This window comes from Ambystoma mexicanum, chromosome 1q (assembly GCF_040938575.1).
Source record: "Ambystoma mexicanum isolate Mex_15411 chromosome 1q, UKY_AmexF1_1, whole genome shotgun sequence".
Classification (NCBI taxonomy): domain Eukaryota; kingdom Metazoa; phylum Chordata; class Amphibia; order Caudata; family Ambystomatidae; genus Ambystoma; species Ambystoma mexicanum.
In genome coordinates this window covers 947428151-947446065 of record NC_090922.1, presented here as the reverse complement: position 1 = coordinate 947446065, position 17915 = coordinate 947428151, and positions in this window count along the sequence as shown.

Here is a 17915-nt window from a genome sequence, read left to right as displayed (position 1 = left end):
GTTTGGCGGGGCGGTAAGTCCCCAATCCCCATTTACCCTTCCCCATTCCCATTTTTGCCCCATAGGGCATAATGGGAGTGGGGAAGGCGTTAATTACGCCACCGTAAATTACGGTGGCGTAATTAACTCCATGGTCCCTTAGCGCCATGGATTTTAACACCTGCTAAAAGCAGGTGTTAAATCCGCCATGGCGCTAAGGGACCTCGTACTCAGGCGGTAAGGGTCGGCGCTGTTTACGGCGCCGTAAACCCCTTACCGCCTGAGTTGTAATGAGGCCCTATGTCAATCTTGGCATACATGCTCAGAGGCCCTGCACCGCTATGCTACCTTCACTGTTGCCCCTCAACCCTGTGTTTATCTTGCAATGGATGCCCATTGGTGCTGACAAGTATGCTAGACTTTCCTGTTCAGTCTGGTAATATGTTGACGCCTCAGCTTAAGCCACTGTCTAAAGTGGTTATTTTGGGTGATTTTAATTCCAGGCTCTTGGTTCCGGTTCCGTTTCCATTTACGGCCATTGTTGAGTCCACTATGTCTAATCTGGGTTTTCCTCAACATGTTACCACGGCTACTCCTGGACTGGGCTGTGGGCCACAATGTCGTCATTAATCTTGATGTGATTTCATGTCCCTGATCAGACCCCATGTTGATGCACGATAATCTTCTGTGCACCTTGCAATATAATAAATTGACACCAAAGAGGGTGGTTATGTTTAGAAATACTTGTAAGCTTTCTGCTGGATTGCTGGCACCTCACTTGGAGGCCACACTTAACAACTTGGAATCATTTTCCATTGCAAACGATTTGGCAGGAGCATATCAAAGTATGTTTTTGAATGCCGCCACCATAGTGGCACCAGTAAAAACTCGAATGCATTACGAAACGGACTAGCAAGAACTGAAATTCAAGCTCTTAAAGTTGCCAAGCATTTCAGCTTTGGGGAAAACCCAACTGGGAAGAAAAGAGGCTCAGGTAAACCAGTGCAGCTAAGCTCCATAAACTGGCCATTATTGGGGCAAAATAAAAATGCTACTACGATCAGAGGATAAAACATTCTAAATCAGACTCTAAGGAACTTTGAAAGATTCTGAAGGAGCTAGAAGATGCCTCTCCATCGAGTCCATCTGTAACTAAAGGTAAAGGCGGGGGCACGTCCATTCGGAACGCATTGTTCAACATGATCAAGACTATTCAGAATGATATCATGATTAAACTGTAGGCAAGTTGGTATAGTAGAGCACATGGGACAAGGAAAGTATATACCTCTTTTTAGTTCAAGCCAGTCACAGAATATGAAATGTCGAATTTGCTGCCCAGCTGAAACCCACCTTCTGTAGAGGATGCATTCCCTGCTGCAGCCGTCAAGGCTTGTTCTGCCCAGACCATTCCTAGAATTACTGAGTTTGTGAATTCCTCATTCAATGAAGGTTCAGTGCCACCTTGCATCAAACATGCCTGTATTTCCCCATTAATAAAAAAAACCCCTCTCTGGACCCTAGTGTCCCCTCCAACTACAGGCCTATAACCAATGCCAATTTCCTACTTAAGATCCTCGATCAGGCTGCCTATATGCAGGTGCAGGAGTTCCTGGAGAATTGGGTTTCGCAAGGTGCATAGTACTGAATCTGCCCCACTCGTTCTCAAGGCCAGTGTGTTGGAAATTCTGGAGAAGCGCAGTACAGCCCTCCTGATGCTTGTTGGTCTGTCGGAGGCGTTAGACTTGGTCCCTCATGCCATGTTGATCTCCAGACATGCACACACTGCCTCTTATTTCATCGGCAGGCCGATAGGTGGAATCTTTCCTGACAGATAGGGTAGCCAGTCTTTTATGAGGATGCCAAAGCGGGCAATGTTGGGGTGATTTGTGGGGTCCTGCAGGGTTCATTTTACCAAGCCCCTCTTTGGTCTATTGGATGCCAAGGGTGTACTTTACACCAACTATGCTGAGGATACTCAGTGTCTCCTCGCTCTGTCCGGTGATTACATCAAGGACACTGAAACCATCTATGCAGTTTACACCCTCAGACGTGGATGGCTGGGGATGGACTGGCTCTGAATATAGCTTTGCCTTATGACTGCTTGGTGTCTTCATTAGCTGGTTTGCTACCCTCTGTCTCCCCCCTCCCTTATGTCCCCCTGTGAAGCTGGAAATGCATCAGAGGGACAGGGCCCCTGAATCCTTGTCCTTTATTGCTGTTTATTATGTGTTCTGTCTTGTTTTCCGCGCAGGAGTTCAGGTGGGACTCTTTGTGGTGGGCTCTTCCAATATTTGGTTTGGTGAACAGACCCTTGGGATAACCTTATGACCCCCATGGGTGGGATTATGACCCTGTACTCCTAGTGTATGTTTTTGGACTCCTGTGTGTGGCCCACACAGCAGGGTACGGCCTGGTGACAGCTCTGTGCTGAATTGACCGGTGCCCTGTGCATCCCCCATTTTGGAATGCCCAGGCCCTGTCATTGGAATAAGTGGATTCTTGATAGGAGACAAGATGGCCCCTGTGTCCTCTTGCTTTCTTTCGCCTGTTACCTTACTTTTCCCGAAGTCCTGGGAAGCCCTGACTCTGTCCCTTCCCTGACTGGCTGCTGGGAGGAAGTTCCATATATGGTGTGGTGTGGGGAATTACAGGCCAGACTGGTTGGAGCCTTCCCAATGACTGTATGTTGTGGGTATGCCCGTGGGGTGGGACCTGGGTGAATGGAGTGTGTGACGAATACGCATTCTGTGTTATGGGTGTCTAGTATCTGGTGTTTGACACAATGACTGAGACAGCCCTGCTCGAAGCTGGTATGAATCCCGTGTGTAGTGCTTAATGGCAGAGTGCTTGTCCGAATCCACATTCTGTGTTGTGAGTGTCTGGATGGAGAAGAATGGCCTGAATGCACTGTGCGCCTGATTGACTGCCTGACTGCCTGAATGCCCTTCTGAGTGATTGGTTGCCTGAGTGTAACCCAGCAGATTTAATGGGAGATCAACAGTATATCTGTGGGCCTCTCACTGCTAGAAATCGTTCAGAAGCTGAAATAGAAACTGACATTGAAACTGACACCATTCAGAAGCTGAAGTTGAAACTGATGCTTAACTTTGAAGCCCATTGGAAGAACTGCTGATGCTGTCCTTCACTAATCTGAAAGCTGCTGTGCCTTCAAGGAACTGATCCAAGAGAGGACCGGGATAGGAGACCTCTTCCCGAACTACGACAAACAATCATGCACCAGCTGATCTTTGCCAAAGCTCCCTGGCAGACAGACCTATGAAAGGCTGCCGACCGGAGAAGGGGACTGCTGAGGAGAATGAAGAGAAGCCCCGGACTGCTGTACACTATCGCCAACCAGAGCCACAATGCTCCCTTTGCCTAAGAACATTTGATCCAAGTACTCCCTTGTTCACCCTTGCCGACCACGTTCGTCCTGCTGGAGAAAGCCAAGGCCACTGATGACTGAGGAGAATCTGCTGGTGGGTTTCCCGCCACCCGAAGACCTCAGAGATGCCAGCAAAGCTACTGAAGCCAGCCGTGGTCACGTCCTGTTCGCCGACGCAGACGCTGACGACCCGATGCTCTTGCTGGGAAAAAGTTCTTCACTGACTCTTTGCAGCAACGAACAATCATCGTCGAGGTGCACCGCACACCTCCCCTGTTGCAGGACGTTTTTGACCGATCGTCAACGAGCACCGCAAGGATCAAAGCTGCTGCCTCAACAACAACCTTCACCTTTCCTTCAATTCTGAAGTTCGACGACCGATGGCTCCTGCCTGAAAGGGAGTGCACTCAAGAAGGGCCCGTTGATTCCCCGACAAAGAACTTTACAACACAAGGTACATTTGGGTTGAAGAACTATGGAAGAAAATAAGACTTTAATAGACAATATATGGACTGGGCTTGTAGTGCATCTTCATTTACAGGTTTACCAGCTGGGGGATCCTCATAAAGAACTGTGCTTAGTGGTAGGGGCCCAGTATTCTGCCGTTTGTCTAATGAACTTGTCTTCCTCCTAAGTCTATGGTTGATATTGTTTTGCTATGTTGATTCGTATGCTATTTGAACTGAGTACAGTTGATGCATTTTAATGGTATCAGAGTAATCGTGGTACCACCTAGAACTGTATATATTTACCATTTTAGAATTGTCGGGCCACAAAGTGTGTTATCGTGATTGTGTATATAACCTTAAACCTTATTTATGTAAAGACTGTGTTTTAACTAACATAGTGTGTGGACATTCCTTTGTGCATGCTTGGGGACTACACTGTAAGAAGCAGCCCGCATCACCTCCTGAGAACCTAGGCCTTGATTGCTCGTCCATTGCTACCGTAATAGAAAATCTTGGCTGTGGTCCTCTGTGCCTTTCCTCTACCATATAGATAGCAGGGGTACAGACACCCCCCTCCGGTGCTTTAATTCCCCACCCCACTCCCTTCCGCTGAGTGCATCAGTGCCTCAGACTGGTAAGTGTTCTCCCCCTCCACTGCAGCCAACCATGTCGCTATCCAGCTCTCCTATCCTCTCAAACTGCTTCACTATCTCCTATCATTCTCCCATCACTAAAACTGGCTGGAGGAAATGGAAGGACATACTGGGCTCCAACCCAAGCCTTCCTACTGCAGACAGAAAGTGGATGAAATGGATGGAAATGGAAGGAATTAAGGGAGTACTGAGCTAGAACTGCAAACATTAGCCTGCACCAGACTGTGACAGGATTGTGAACATTAGCCAGTGTCGTTTCTAGATAGAAATGCAAATGTTTGTTTGTCCCAAATTTGGGTGGAGCTGTGAACGTTGCCCTGAATCGCATCCAGACAGAAATACGAATGTGAATGTTAACATGCCCCTCACGTGCATCACTGTGTACCCTGCCTTCCTGTTCCCCATGCTGTTGCTATGTATCTGTATCCTCCCTGTCGCTGTAAGCCCAGCCCCCTGTCTCTATGTGTCTGTGTGTCGCTATGCTCCCAGCCATCCTGCTCACGTGCCTGGTCTCGGGCGCTTTATAGATAAACATCACATCACATCACTCCGCTTACTCTCTACTTTACACCATCATTCGACTAGAACACAGCTATACCCCTGATTAATTTGGCCTAGCTGTTAACATACGAATACAACCCCATGAACACCTCATCACTCTAATAAAACGCAGCTAGCCAAGCACATTCCGGCCTAGTTGCTCACATATGTGTCCTTCAGGGTTAACGCAGCCAGAGCCCAGTCTGGGTTTCCACCCACCAGACTGCACACATCCAACTGATATCTCCAACACCACACCTAACGCTAGGGTGCAGCTACCACCCAGCAATTACACTAGCTGCACACATATCTGGTGCACCCACGCACCCTACGACACTATCTCTCTCTACCTACCAGAACTATGGTTTCCGAGGGCGTTCAAGCTACCAGCGCTTTGAGGTCATACCAATGATATATAGAGCACTATATAAATGCCAAGTAACATAACATGATAAAAGCAATACAAATTTAACAGAAATATTCATCATAAAACTGCAAAAGTGTGACTTGGGCCACAGTAAGCATTTACACAGTATGCTGATGCAGTTAGCGTGCAATAAGGCAGTGCTCTGATGTTTTTTAGCCTGTACACTTTTCTGGTGAGTGCTACAAAAAAGTGCCACGATATTGGCATGTCTTGACCTACATGGGTTCACATACGAAAACAACATTGCCTTGACAAGAAACATTTCTCTTTGAATCCCTATATGTGGACAGGAAGCATGGCCGCCTGTCCACACCCCAATTCAAAGGGTTTCCTCAGTAGCAATCATTGTTTAAGCCACAGAAGGGTAGATATTCGGATTTCAGCATAGGAATCTTGGATTTTGACAATTTAAAGAGATTGGTTGCAATGAAGACACTTTTTGTTAAACGTACTGGTTCTCCTTACGAGAGGCACCTTGACCTTCTATGTCTTTTTTTTTCCTCGAACCGGAAATGAGAAACCTCCGAATTGCACATTTTACATGCACTTGGAAAATGGCCAATCAGGATAAATATCCTCATCGCCCCAAAATTAGAGCAACTCTTTGTTGTTTGTTATGCGCATTGCCCTTCTATAAAGACGCGCCGTTCTTAATAATGCTGGTATTCGATGGACTTGTATTATCTGCATTCTCATTTAGGACTGTCATTTTAAAAGATGCTTGCAGTTCCTAGTTCCTAGACTATTATGGTAATGGCGTTTGTATTTGTTAAGGTAATGGTCATATGATATTATTATAAATGAATGTATTGCCTTTTTATTTATAGGTGGGTATTTATTTTTTACTTTGATGTCTGTAATGAATTCTGATTTTAAGAGCTTTGGTCTGAAAAGACATCTTTCTCTGACTGATATAAATACAGCTGCACTTAAGCAGCGCATCCTTCGTGTCCTTTCTGATGTAATTATTTCAGGGACTCCTTCTGGCCTGTCGGCCTCGCATAACAGAATAGGCCAATTGGACACGGGGTAGAACCTCTTGTGAGATTTTAAATTCATATGGGAAGAAACTGTTTATAAAGGGTTTTCCAAGCCTATACTTTAGAAGACAGAGATAATTCCAAACCAAGAGGCAGGCTGTTCAATGTCGATTTTCGAGCTTGGAAATCGACATTGAATGATTGAACGACATTAACATGTCGATTTTCGAGCAGGAGAGGTGCTGGTTTAATGATGAAAGCAAAAAAGGGTCAGGATGTAGGACTGATCAGTGACAACGTCAGTTTGATGTTCAAAGTCACCACACACATCAGCACGGTTTAAATCCGGTAAATGCCTTAAAAAACGCTCACTGAAAAAGGGGCAATTAGAAGCTGGTAGGGGCATCCGTGGCATAATGCTGAGCTGGAGTTTTGAGCTCCAGATCTTTCTGTTACAGTTGGTATGGCGCCAGGCGGTGTTCAATCCATACTGCAATCCAGAGAGCGGCAAAGCTGGACACATATTCCATAGACTATCGGACTCAAGTCCAGCTTTTCACTTCCCATATTACTGTTTAACGAATATTATTGTTTATCTTCCCTTTAAAACGAATGAGGTTTCTAAGTAAAGCCAGGCTCTGGTATAAAAATGCCCTCCACAAGAACAACATTCAGTAGTGGATTTGATGGAACTGTGATTTTCGGAATCCTTTTACTTTTTCATCATGCATCTGATATACCAATGAACAGCTTTGTATCTCCACATGACAAGATTAGGATAATCAATCTTCAAATCCCCCGAAGAAACATAAACTTCTGTTTGAGGAAATGATTTATGTTGACTAAATGGGAATTCTCTGTGGCATAAGTTTTAGGGTAAGCAGCAAATGTTCCCTCTGCTCACAGTGGTTTGCCTTAAGCTTCTCTACAAGCTTCTTTTTCCATCCATTCATAAACCCATTTGTTCACTTCAGACATGTGTTGGTGCTTTTCCACTGAAGATTAAGGTGCATCCGATCCAGAGGAACATATTGATTTTCCAAGAAAGAATTTGAGATGTAATAGAAGAACTCAAGCCAATTAGGGTCTTTCTTGCTGATGCTCAGATCTCTCTCTTTTACTGGCCACTTCTATTAATATTCCTTGTCAATTTCATATCTCTGCCTCCTTGTACTTTGCTGCCTACTGCACAAACGGGAAATCAATTGACTATTTACATTATATTTCTTTTTGATAGGTTCCACAGGCCGGAGGTATACATTGGGCGAGTTTTCACAGTCCAAACCCCTGACCCTGCAATTTGCCACTATCGGACACCTTTGATCTGTCATTTCAAAGGCTGTATATTATGTATTTTGTGACCATCATCTGTTAGCCAGTCCGATAGCACAGCAAGTAGAGCACTCGCTTTGACATCAGTGCAGAGCCTTCTGACCCAGGCTCGAATCCTGGCAGGGCCAAACTCACCCTTTCATCCTTCCAAGGTCGATAAATGAGCACCACAAACACAGATACCTGAGGGTTTGTAGCGATACCTGAGGGTTCATAGCGCTATATAAATGCTAAATTATTATTATTATTGTTCACTACTATCAGCAAACCAGGTTCACTCTACAATTTAGTTTTGATGCTACAGCATCTGGTTAATAACTGAAAATCAGCTAACTAACCTAAGCCGCAATCCAGACGCGTAATGTTTATAGATCACTAGTCACCTGATCACAGAAGGTTCGAGTATATCTCTCACTAGGCCTTCCTAAATGCTTATCCTGCTTCCCACCAATCAATAACCCCATTCATTCAGAGTTTAAGTCCGTCTATAACGTTCATGAAACAAATTGTCTGGATATGTGTGACCAGACAGGAGTTGGGAACCTCCTCTCAAACAAGAGCTTTCGGTTTCACATCCTCAGCCCAGGAGCGTAGGTCCTTCTCCCTTAAAACTACATCAGCTTACTACAATAACTCATTATTTAGTCCAGTTCACAGCAGATTGTTCCACTGGGCTCAGGCAAGCAGCCTTGCACCAGTAACCTCAGGGAGGATGGAGCCTGCAATCTTATCCTCTGCACATGTGTCTGCTGATATGTGGCACAAGTATTTGTCTTTTGTAAACTGTGGGGAGGAGAACCATTTCAATTGGATTTGTTTGGAGATTGTAACCTGATACTGTGATTGAATGTGCTCTGCTTCGAGTCACCCATTAATTTGCCACTGCATTTGTGCCATTTCTCAAGGATGTGTTTAAAACATACATAAAGGTTCTGAGTGGCACAAACCATATACAGTTCTGACATGCTTATTCTATCTCTGCTAATGTATTAATCACCCTAAAATACCAACTTTCAGCTCATCTCCAATTCAGCTTAAACTCCCTCAGCTTGGTATGTTGAGAACTGCAAGGATCTAGCCTGCAACAGCTTTGCTGAAGCAAACCTCTGTGCCCTCATTATAAGTATGGCAGTACGGAAATATAGGTGGCGGTAGTAACATTCTGGCACCCTTTCTGGAACGCCATGCTGCAACAATGCCAGTAGGAGCCACAGATCCCCGGCAGGCCTGACCTGCCAGGTTTTCAGGCCCCTACTGGCATGGTTGTCACTGAAGCACTGCTAGCAACGGTGCCGGTGCTTCAGTGACCCAATTTCCATGCAGTCCTACGCGACTCTGTGGAAATGGAGATTTACCATTATTGCCACTGCTTGTGATATCCTGGTTGTACTGGGATATCAGCTGGTGGTAAGAGTTTTACGGGGCTGCCAGGAATCCACCGCCTACCGGCAGTATTTACCGGCAACCCTGTAATGAGCCCCCTGTATGACTTCCAGCTATCGCAAACTAAGCCTGAAAAAATAGATTCATATACAATCATCACCACACCACAAGCAGGAATACCTGCCTCACAGCAATGGACACTTTGACAAAAATAGTCGTATTTGTATTTGTATTCATTTGAATAACAGGGAGGTCAATTTCGATCAAAAATTACTTACAACAACCCATTTACTGATGGTGGTGGCATTCCCACAAAAGGGTACATGTACAATAGTACAAAGATGAGAACAAGTGGTGAGCCAGTTTAAGTGGGACGTGTACCAGGTACAAAACAAACAGAACAAAATATATTTATAAGGAAGCAGATGACTTACAAAGGTAACATTAACCTATGGGGACAGGCTTTTCACACTAAAACATCACTGGAGGCCGTGTTGGGGCCAAGTGGGGATGATGAGGGAGATGGCAGGAGGAGCTCCCTCTTTCACAAGTAAGTGAAGTTTAGGCTGAGTGTTGAAGAGGTTGAGCGTTGTACTAGCTTTGTTATGGCTGTGGGTTCCAGGTGCGTGAGGCGAGTAGGGAGAATGAGCGGAAGCAAAAAGAAGTACAGGGAGGTAATGGGACGGTGAGATGGAGTGCAGAGGAAGATTAGAGGGAACGACATGGTGAGTAAACTGAGATAAAATCAAACAGGTACTGAGTGTTTGTGCATGCCAGGCCAACCAGCATGTTTCAGTATATAGAAGTTGGGGAGTATCTGGGTATGTTATAAAGTCTAAGGGTAGCAAAGTTACAGACTTTCTCCTAGAGGAGGAAGGAGTAGAGCAGAAGGGCAAGAAGTTGGCGTGAGCAGTAGTCAAGTTAGCTCAGCATGAGAGCAGAGATAAGAGTTTTTATATTGTGGTTACAAAGCAAATGACACATTTTCCAAATGTTGCAGAGGTAACGATGAGCAGAAGAAGCAGTGGTAGTGATACATAGTTAGTCATAGGTTGCTTTGGACAAGAAACACAAGATTGTGAGCCTTGGGTGAGGGAGCAAGAAGGCCATGCATGAAGGAGCTAGAAGAGGGGATATTAAGGATGGCATTGCAAGCTATGAGAAAGATTACTTCTGTTTTTGAAGAGTTCAGCACAAGGCAGCAGAGTTCTGTCCAGCAATTAATTGCAGTGAGACAGTTTCTATTCTGAGCCGAGATGGCTGGGTTGAAAGAGCGAAAGGAGAAACATATTTCGCGTGTCATCTGTAGAAAGGTGATAGTACATGCCAAAGGATGCAATGCTTCTTCTTAGGGAAGAGGTAATAAGGGTGAAGAGCAGATGTCCAAGAACTGATCCTTGGGGGATGCCTACAGGAAGAGGGGTAGAGTCTGAGGTATGTGAGTTCCAAGAGATTTTAAAGGATCAACCTTAAAGGTAGATGGGTATCCAGACAAGATTTGTGAAACTTAAGGTCATTGAGGGTGAATAGTAGAGGAGTGGTCAACAGTGTTGAAAGTGGTATAAAGTTACAGATAGTATACAAGAGTGTTTGTAGTGGTGAGCATTACAGAGAAAGTTATAGACATGCAATAGTGCAGTCTTGGTGGAGTCGTTAATATGGAATCGATATTGCAGTGGATCTCCGAAGGCCATTATCCTCGAGGTACATAGTGAATGACTCACACGTAGGGATTTTTAAAAATAAGCAAGCAGTGAAAATGGGTGATGTGGGTCAGCAGAGGGTTTCTTCAATAGAGTTAAGAACATTGCATATTTTAAGTAGGCATGGAATATTCAAGTAGAGAGAGGGATTGATAGGAGTGCAAGAAGGGTTGACACTGAGAAGGACTGGTGCTAATTCAATGGCAAAGGTAGGGGAGAAATAGTCAAGAGTAAAGGTGGTGGAAAGAATGGGGGTTGGGGAGTTAGAGAGAGGAGGGCTATGAGAGTGTCATAAACTTTAGAGATTTTAGAGCAAAAGTAGTGACCAAAGTGATCAGGTGAAAAGGAGTAGGTGAAGGATATTGGCTTGGAAGCTGTGAGCAAAGACATTACGAGGTGGGCGGTAAGGGTTAACGGGCACTGGTAAGGAGACCGGTGCCGGAAAACCCTTACTGCCCTATTCCGAGGTCCTTTAGCTGGGCCCAACATGAACGGCTGGTCTGACCAGCCGTTCTTTACGGGACCCATTAAGGGACCTTGGAGCTAAGAACAGGCCCACAATTTGCGGGCCCGTTATTAGCACCTCCCCCATTCCCATTGAGCCCTATTTTTTTTAATTTTTTTTTTTATTGTAAGACTTCAGTTTAATACAAGATCAAACTTTTGTTACATTACAGTATCCTGAGATTCAACTGTTAGGTTCCCATTAAGAGTGCATGTTTGAGTCACACCTATAATATGGCATTAGAGCTCTTTGAGGTGTTCAAAAAGAAGAGGAAGAACAAAAGATTCCTTACACCTCAGATTAAGTACTTTGGTTACAGACAGATTTTCCGTCAGTGGGCAAGATCATGTCTAAGAAGTTGATTAAGCTACATGTGAGCATGGTATTTCTCCCAATCGAAACAGTGTCCCACCAGTCATCGGCATCATAAAAGAACGGTTTGTAAGCACCAAGGTGTAGTTCGCGAGCGGTCTTGAGCTGAGTACATTCAGTTATAAGATGTTTTAATGACTCAGTTTCTCCTGTCTTGCAGAACCTGCATTTATCGGAGTCGATTGTAGTATCTCGTCGTCGCCAGAGTGTTTCTCTTGTTGTAAGGGCGTTCAGTCTGAATTTCAGGAATTGAGTCCGATGGTGGCGAGACGGGCAAGAAAATAAGTATTTGGGAGGGGAGTGTAATTTGATCATGCTCTTGGAACCTGGTAGAGTGGATTTAAGAGATATGCAATGTTCGTAGGTGAGAATCCAGTCCCATAGCTCGAGTTTTTTTTCTCGCATGTTGTGGGCGATCAATGAATTCTTCAATGCTGATATTGGCGGCTTCCATGATATTTGTCAGAGCGGAAAGCCATGATTGAAGTAGGCCCGAGTGTATACTAGCAGTGTTATTGACAAAGATTTCATATGCTGGAATTTGTTGACCAAGCTTCATTTTCCTCAGAGTGGATAAGGATTTCCAAATAATTGTCGTCTGAAGTGACGTCAGAGCCAATTCGTATCTCAGAGCCACCATTGAGATGTCCTTTGAAAGCCCCAATGCCCGTTTCCAAAACCTTCCTTCGAGTTTTTGCCATAACCGATGATCGAGGTTCCATCCTGACTCTCCACCAAATGATATAGTGGGAATGAACTTCTGCAGATAGAATGTTATTAGTGGTTCAATTGAAAATTTGCCATAGTCTTTATTAATTTTCGCACCTTGAATACCAAGTGTATTGGCTCTTGCCATGAGGTCGTTCGTCCAAATGGAGGTGTTAACCATTATGCCTAAGTATCGTATGGATGACACAATAGTAAGCTGTAACGCTCACCTGATTCTCGCAGAGGCGCCGGTCTTGACTGGGCGACTACCGTATCTTCAAAGGTGATGTGTAGCACCCGGTTGGCTCTTTGGGCTGGACCTCTGTGCACTGTATGCCTGACGTGTAGAGTAAGATGTCTGCAGATAGAAAATATGGGGTTAATGAACTGGGGTTATTGGGGTGTCCCTATCTCTTTCCTCTTCTCCTCTCCTGTAGACCCCAAAGGTTAACGCTCTCACCTTAGGTAAGTGAATGCCGAGCTCTCCATCTGCCTCGGGGCAGGGTGCTGTAGCCAGTTTCTTCACTGGATAGGTAGCACAGGCCTCTTGACTTCAGAGGACTGCTGTCCGTCGTTTACTGCACGAACGGTAAGTTTCGAGTCATCCAAATGTCTTTTTAAAGTCTTTAGTATTGATGTCTCTTGTTTTGCAGGTTTCCGGCGATGGCGGATGACGGGCTGAAGTGAGTTGAAGATGGAGCCCGTGTGATGAATAGAAGCGCCTGGAAGCACGTGAGTAAGCGCTTGTTGCCTGCTTCACGATGCACTCTAACTGTCTTTTTATTTTGCAGGTACGAGTTCGGAGCGGCTGCAGGGTGCCGGAATACCCACTGGATTAGATGTGGAAAGGAGTAATGGCACGTGAGTATTAAAGTTCCCCAATGTCTTTAAACGCACCTTGTTTTGTCTTTTAGATGCGGATGCAGCGCCGAAGGCCTCCGGAGCGTGCAAAGAGTTGGTAAGCCTTTGCCTTTCCGATGCCGGAATGCTAACCTGTTCTTTCTTGTCTTTATAGGTGTTGCTGAAGACTGGATTCTGGATGGTAAGCCTTTGCCTTTCAGATGCCGGAATGCTAACCTGTTCTTTCTTGTCTTTATAGGTGTTGCTGAAGACTGGATTCAGGATGGTAAGCCTTTTTCCTTAGGCCCAGGACTGGATGCAGAAGACACGATGAGCGTCCTGCTGCAGAGAGTGCAGAATAACGCAAAGCAAGATTCATCCACCGGGTGTGGTTTAAATAGCCTCCTGTAGTGCTTAGGTGTCTCCTTCCACAGCCACGCCTAAGTAAGAAAAGAGTTCCTGGTAAGAAAAGAGTTCCTGCCTTCCAGAAGAGTTCCAGTGTTCTAAATCTAGGGAGTGGCTCCAGCCCCACCCAACAGGAAAAGTAGTTCCAAACAGAAGAGGATCAGAGGCTCAACTGGCAGGCAAGTAAGCAGCATGGTCTGCTGCAGGTAAGTCCACCCAAGCATTATGAGCCCGGCGCTTCCAGCGCTGGGACTGGGCATATTTATGAGCCTGGTGCCACTTGCGCCAGGACTGGGTCCAAAAGGTCCCAATTGGGACTGGTTGGCACTCGGAACCTGGGTTATGGATCTGCTTCCAAGGGAGTTGGGAAAACCCTGACCTTTTGGAAGCAGAGATCATGACAGTACCCCCCCTCAAGGCCCCTCCCAAACCGCGCTTCTCCGGGGGTTTTGGCTTGTCAGGAAATGTTCGGTGAAATCTTTTGATTAGGCGAGGAGCGTGGACATATTCAGCAGGTTCCCAGGATCTCTCTTGGGGGCCGTAGCCTTTCCAGTCAATTAGGTAGAATAGTTTAGATTTGGAGATCTTGGAGTCCAGAATGCTTTTGACTTCAAACTCGAGTTCTCCATCCACTAGGATAGGTTTTGGAGATTTGGTTAGTCGGGTTTGAGGTTGCACGGGTTTTAATAGAGAGACGTGGAAGACCGGATGTATCTTCATGTGCGGGGGCAAGTCCAACTTGACCGCTACTGGGTTTACTATGGTAGTGATGGAATAGGGACCAAGGTATCTTGGGTTGAATGTGCGTGGCCCTTTTAGAGATAGATATTTGGTGGATAACCAGACTTGATCCCCTACTTGATAGTGAGGGGCTTCCTTCCGATGTTGATCTGCTCCTTTCTTGTATTGTTCTTTAGCCCTTTGAAGGTGAGAAACAGCTTCCTTAAAGGCTTGGGTGATTGTAGAATGCAGGTAGTCTACTGCTGGTGTTTCAAGATCTTGGAGGGGATCCAACTCCGAGGTTCGAGGGTGACTGCCGTACAAAAGAAAAAACGGGGTTTTCCCAGTTCCCGAGTGGACAGAGTTATTGTAGGCATACTCGGCTATCCAAAGGATATCTTTCCAAGTTTTTTCAGTTTGTTGCAGCATGCAGCGTAAATACTGTTCCAGAGTTTGATTGGTCCTCTCGGTTTGTCCGTCGGTCTGAGGGTGGTGACTGGTCGATAGTCTCACATCAATTTGAGCCGACCGACAGCAACTTCGCCAAAAATGAGAAATAAATTGACTACCTCGATCCGAAATTAGAACCGAAGGAAAACCGTGCAGTCGGACGATGTTTTCGAGAAATTCTCGGGCCAGAGTTGCTGCTGTTGGCAAGCCTTTGAGCGGAATGAAATGCGCCATCTTGGAGAATAAGTCAACGATTACTAGAATCGTATTGTATCCGGAGCATGGAGTTAGATCGGTGATGAAGTCCATAGAAAGCGTATGCCAAGGGCGAGGTGGGATGTCAATAGGGCGTAAGAGGCCTGCTGGTCTTTCCTTTTGACTCTTGTTTTGGGCGCATACTCCACAGGACATTATAAAGTCTCTGGTATCTTTTTTCCAAGACAGACACCAGAAGTAGCGCTTGATCTTTTCTGAGGTCTTGGCTATACCGGGATGACCTTCCATTAAAGAGTCGTGATAACAAGAGATTACTTTTTTCTGTAAATCTGTGCTGGGTAGGTATAATCGTTCTTGGAAATACAATAAGTTGTCCTTTACTGCAAAGTCCTTTCCCTGCAGATGCCAATTCTGTATATCTGCTGGAGTTACAAGTTGCCTGGCTTTATCCTTAACTTCCTCTATGGATTCTGTGGCGATTACACCCAGAATTCTTTGTTCGGGAATGATTGGTACAGGTTTAGGGTTGATCAAGTGTTCTTCCACTCCCATCAGAGAAAGGGCATCGGCTTTACCGTTCTTTGTATCTGGTCGATAGGTAATTATGAAGTCAAACTCGGCAAAGAATAATGCCCAACGGAGTTGTCTAGAGGATTGGGCTTTTGCGGTTTTCAAATATTGCAGGTTTCGGTGATCCGTAATCACAGTAACGGTGTGTCGGGCCCCCAGCAGATAATGCCGCCAAGCCTTAAAGGCAGACTTGATAGCCAGAAGTTCCTTGTCAGTAATCGTGTAATTGACTTCAGGAGGCGAGAATTTGCGGGACCAAAATGCCACGGGATGCAACTGATTGGTTACCGGGTCCTTTTGTGATAGAACTGCCCCCATGGCAAGGCTTGAAGCATCAGTTTCCACGATGTAGGGGAGTTCGGGGCGAGGGTGTTTTAAGATTGGTGCAGAGATAAATTTAGTCTTCAAATCCTGGAAAGCTTGTTCCGCCTCGGTAGACCATTCTTAACGTTTGTTTTTCTTTAACAAGGCAGTGATGGGCTGGACTATTCGAGAGAACTCGGGGATAAACCTGCGGTAAAAGTTAGCGAAGCCTAACATGCTTTGCACACCTTTTACGGAGGATGGTGATGGCCATTTGAGAACTGCATCGACCTTCTTTGAATCCATACGCACCCCGCCAGGTGATAATATGAATCCCAAGAATTCAACTTCAGTCACGTTGAAAACACATTTTTCCAATTTAGCGAAAAGTTTGTGTTGACGCAATCTTTCGAGGACCATTTTCACGTGTTTCCGATGTTCAGATTCCGATGAAGAATAAACGAGGATGTCGTCAATGTAAACAACAACACATACATCTATGAGCTCTCTGAGGACATCGTTCATAAAATATTGAAAGGCGGCCGGGGCATTGCAAAGTCCGAAGGGCATGACCTGATATTCAAATAGCCCATACTTGGTGCGGAAGGCCGTCTTCCATTCATCGCCCTCTTTTACTCGTACCAAGTGGTAAGCTCCTCTAAGATCCAGCTTTGTATATATGCATGCTTTTCTGACTTGGTCCAGGAGTTCAGGGATCAAAGGTAACGGATATCTATTCTTAACGGTGATCTGGTTCAGGGAGCGATAATCGATACAAGTTCTAAGGTCTCCTTCCTTTTTTGGAACGAAGAACAAAGCTGAAGAAGCAGGGGACTTGGAAGGACGAATAAACCCATTTGCCAGGTATTGATCCAGGTATTGTCGAAGGTGAAGGTTCTCAGGCTCGGTGAGGGCATAAATTCTACTACAAGGAGGAGTAGATCCAGGTATCAGGTCCATCTGGCAGTCATAAGACCTATGAGGAGGTAGAGAGTTAGCCTGATCCTTCCGGAAAACATCTTGGTATTCTAGGTATTCGGGAGGTAACTGGGGAGTCTCTGAAGAAATTGCGGCCAGTGCAACACCAGGTGGAGGGTGACAAGTAGAGACACATTCTGGAAACTGGACCGTTCTTGCTCGCCAATCAATCAGAGGATTGTGTTTCTCTAACCAAGGTATTCCTAGAATAATCTGAAACTGAGGGGACTTGATCACATCGAACACGATCTTCTCATGGTGTCCATCTTGACTTACTAGCGTCACTTCTTGAGTGGTATGCGTTACTGGCCCGGAGGCTATCTCCGTACCATCCACCGTAGTAATGACGTCCTTTACAGCCTTGGGACAAAGAGTCAGATTCATCCTCAAAACCATTTCATGATCCACATAATTGCCGATGGCACCGCTGTCGACGTAAGCTTCAATTGCATGTAATCGATCCGGATTATCAGGGCTAATGAGGACCATAGGTATCACGAAATGCGAGGTCACGGAACTGGTTTTTACGCTCGGCAAGAGGACCTCTATTCTTGTCGGGCGAGGTCGTTTCCCTGCTCAGAGTTTGTAACTTTGGTAACTGCAGCTCCTACTGCCTTCTTGGCAGGTTTCACCGGACAGTCTCGAAGAAAGTGCCCTGAGTTTCCGCAATATAGGCATAATTGCAACTGTTTCCTCCTTTCCCGCTCCCGTTGTGTTAGAGGACCTTTCAGACCCCCTATTTGCATGGATTCCCCGGAGTCTACTCCTTTGGAAGGAGTTGGCGGTTTGGAAAATACTCGAGCATCAAACTTGGAACGATCGGCCTTCCTGTTCTGCAGCCTGTGATCTATTTGAACGACCAAGTCTATGCAATCCGAACAGTCTTGTGGGGGATTCACTACTTGGGCTAAAACGTCTTTGAGCTCTCCACGTAGACCTCTATAAAACAGCGTAATCCTTTTGTCCTCAGGCCATTGAGTTTCCACTATTAGTCTATTGAAAGATGCAATATAAGCC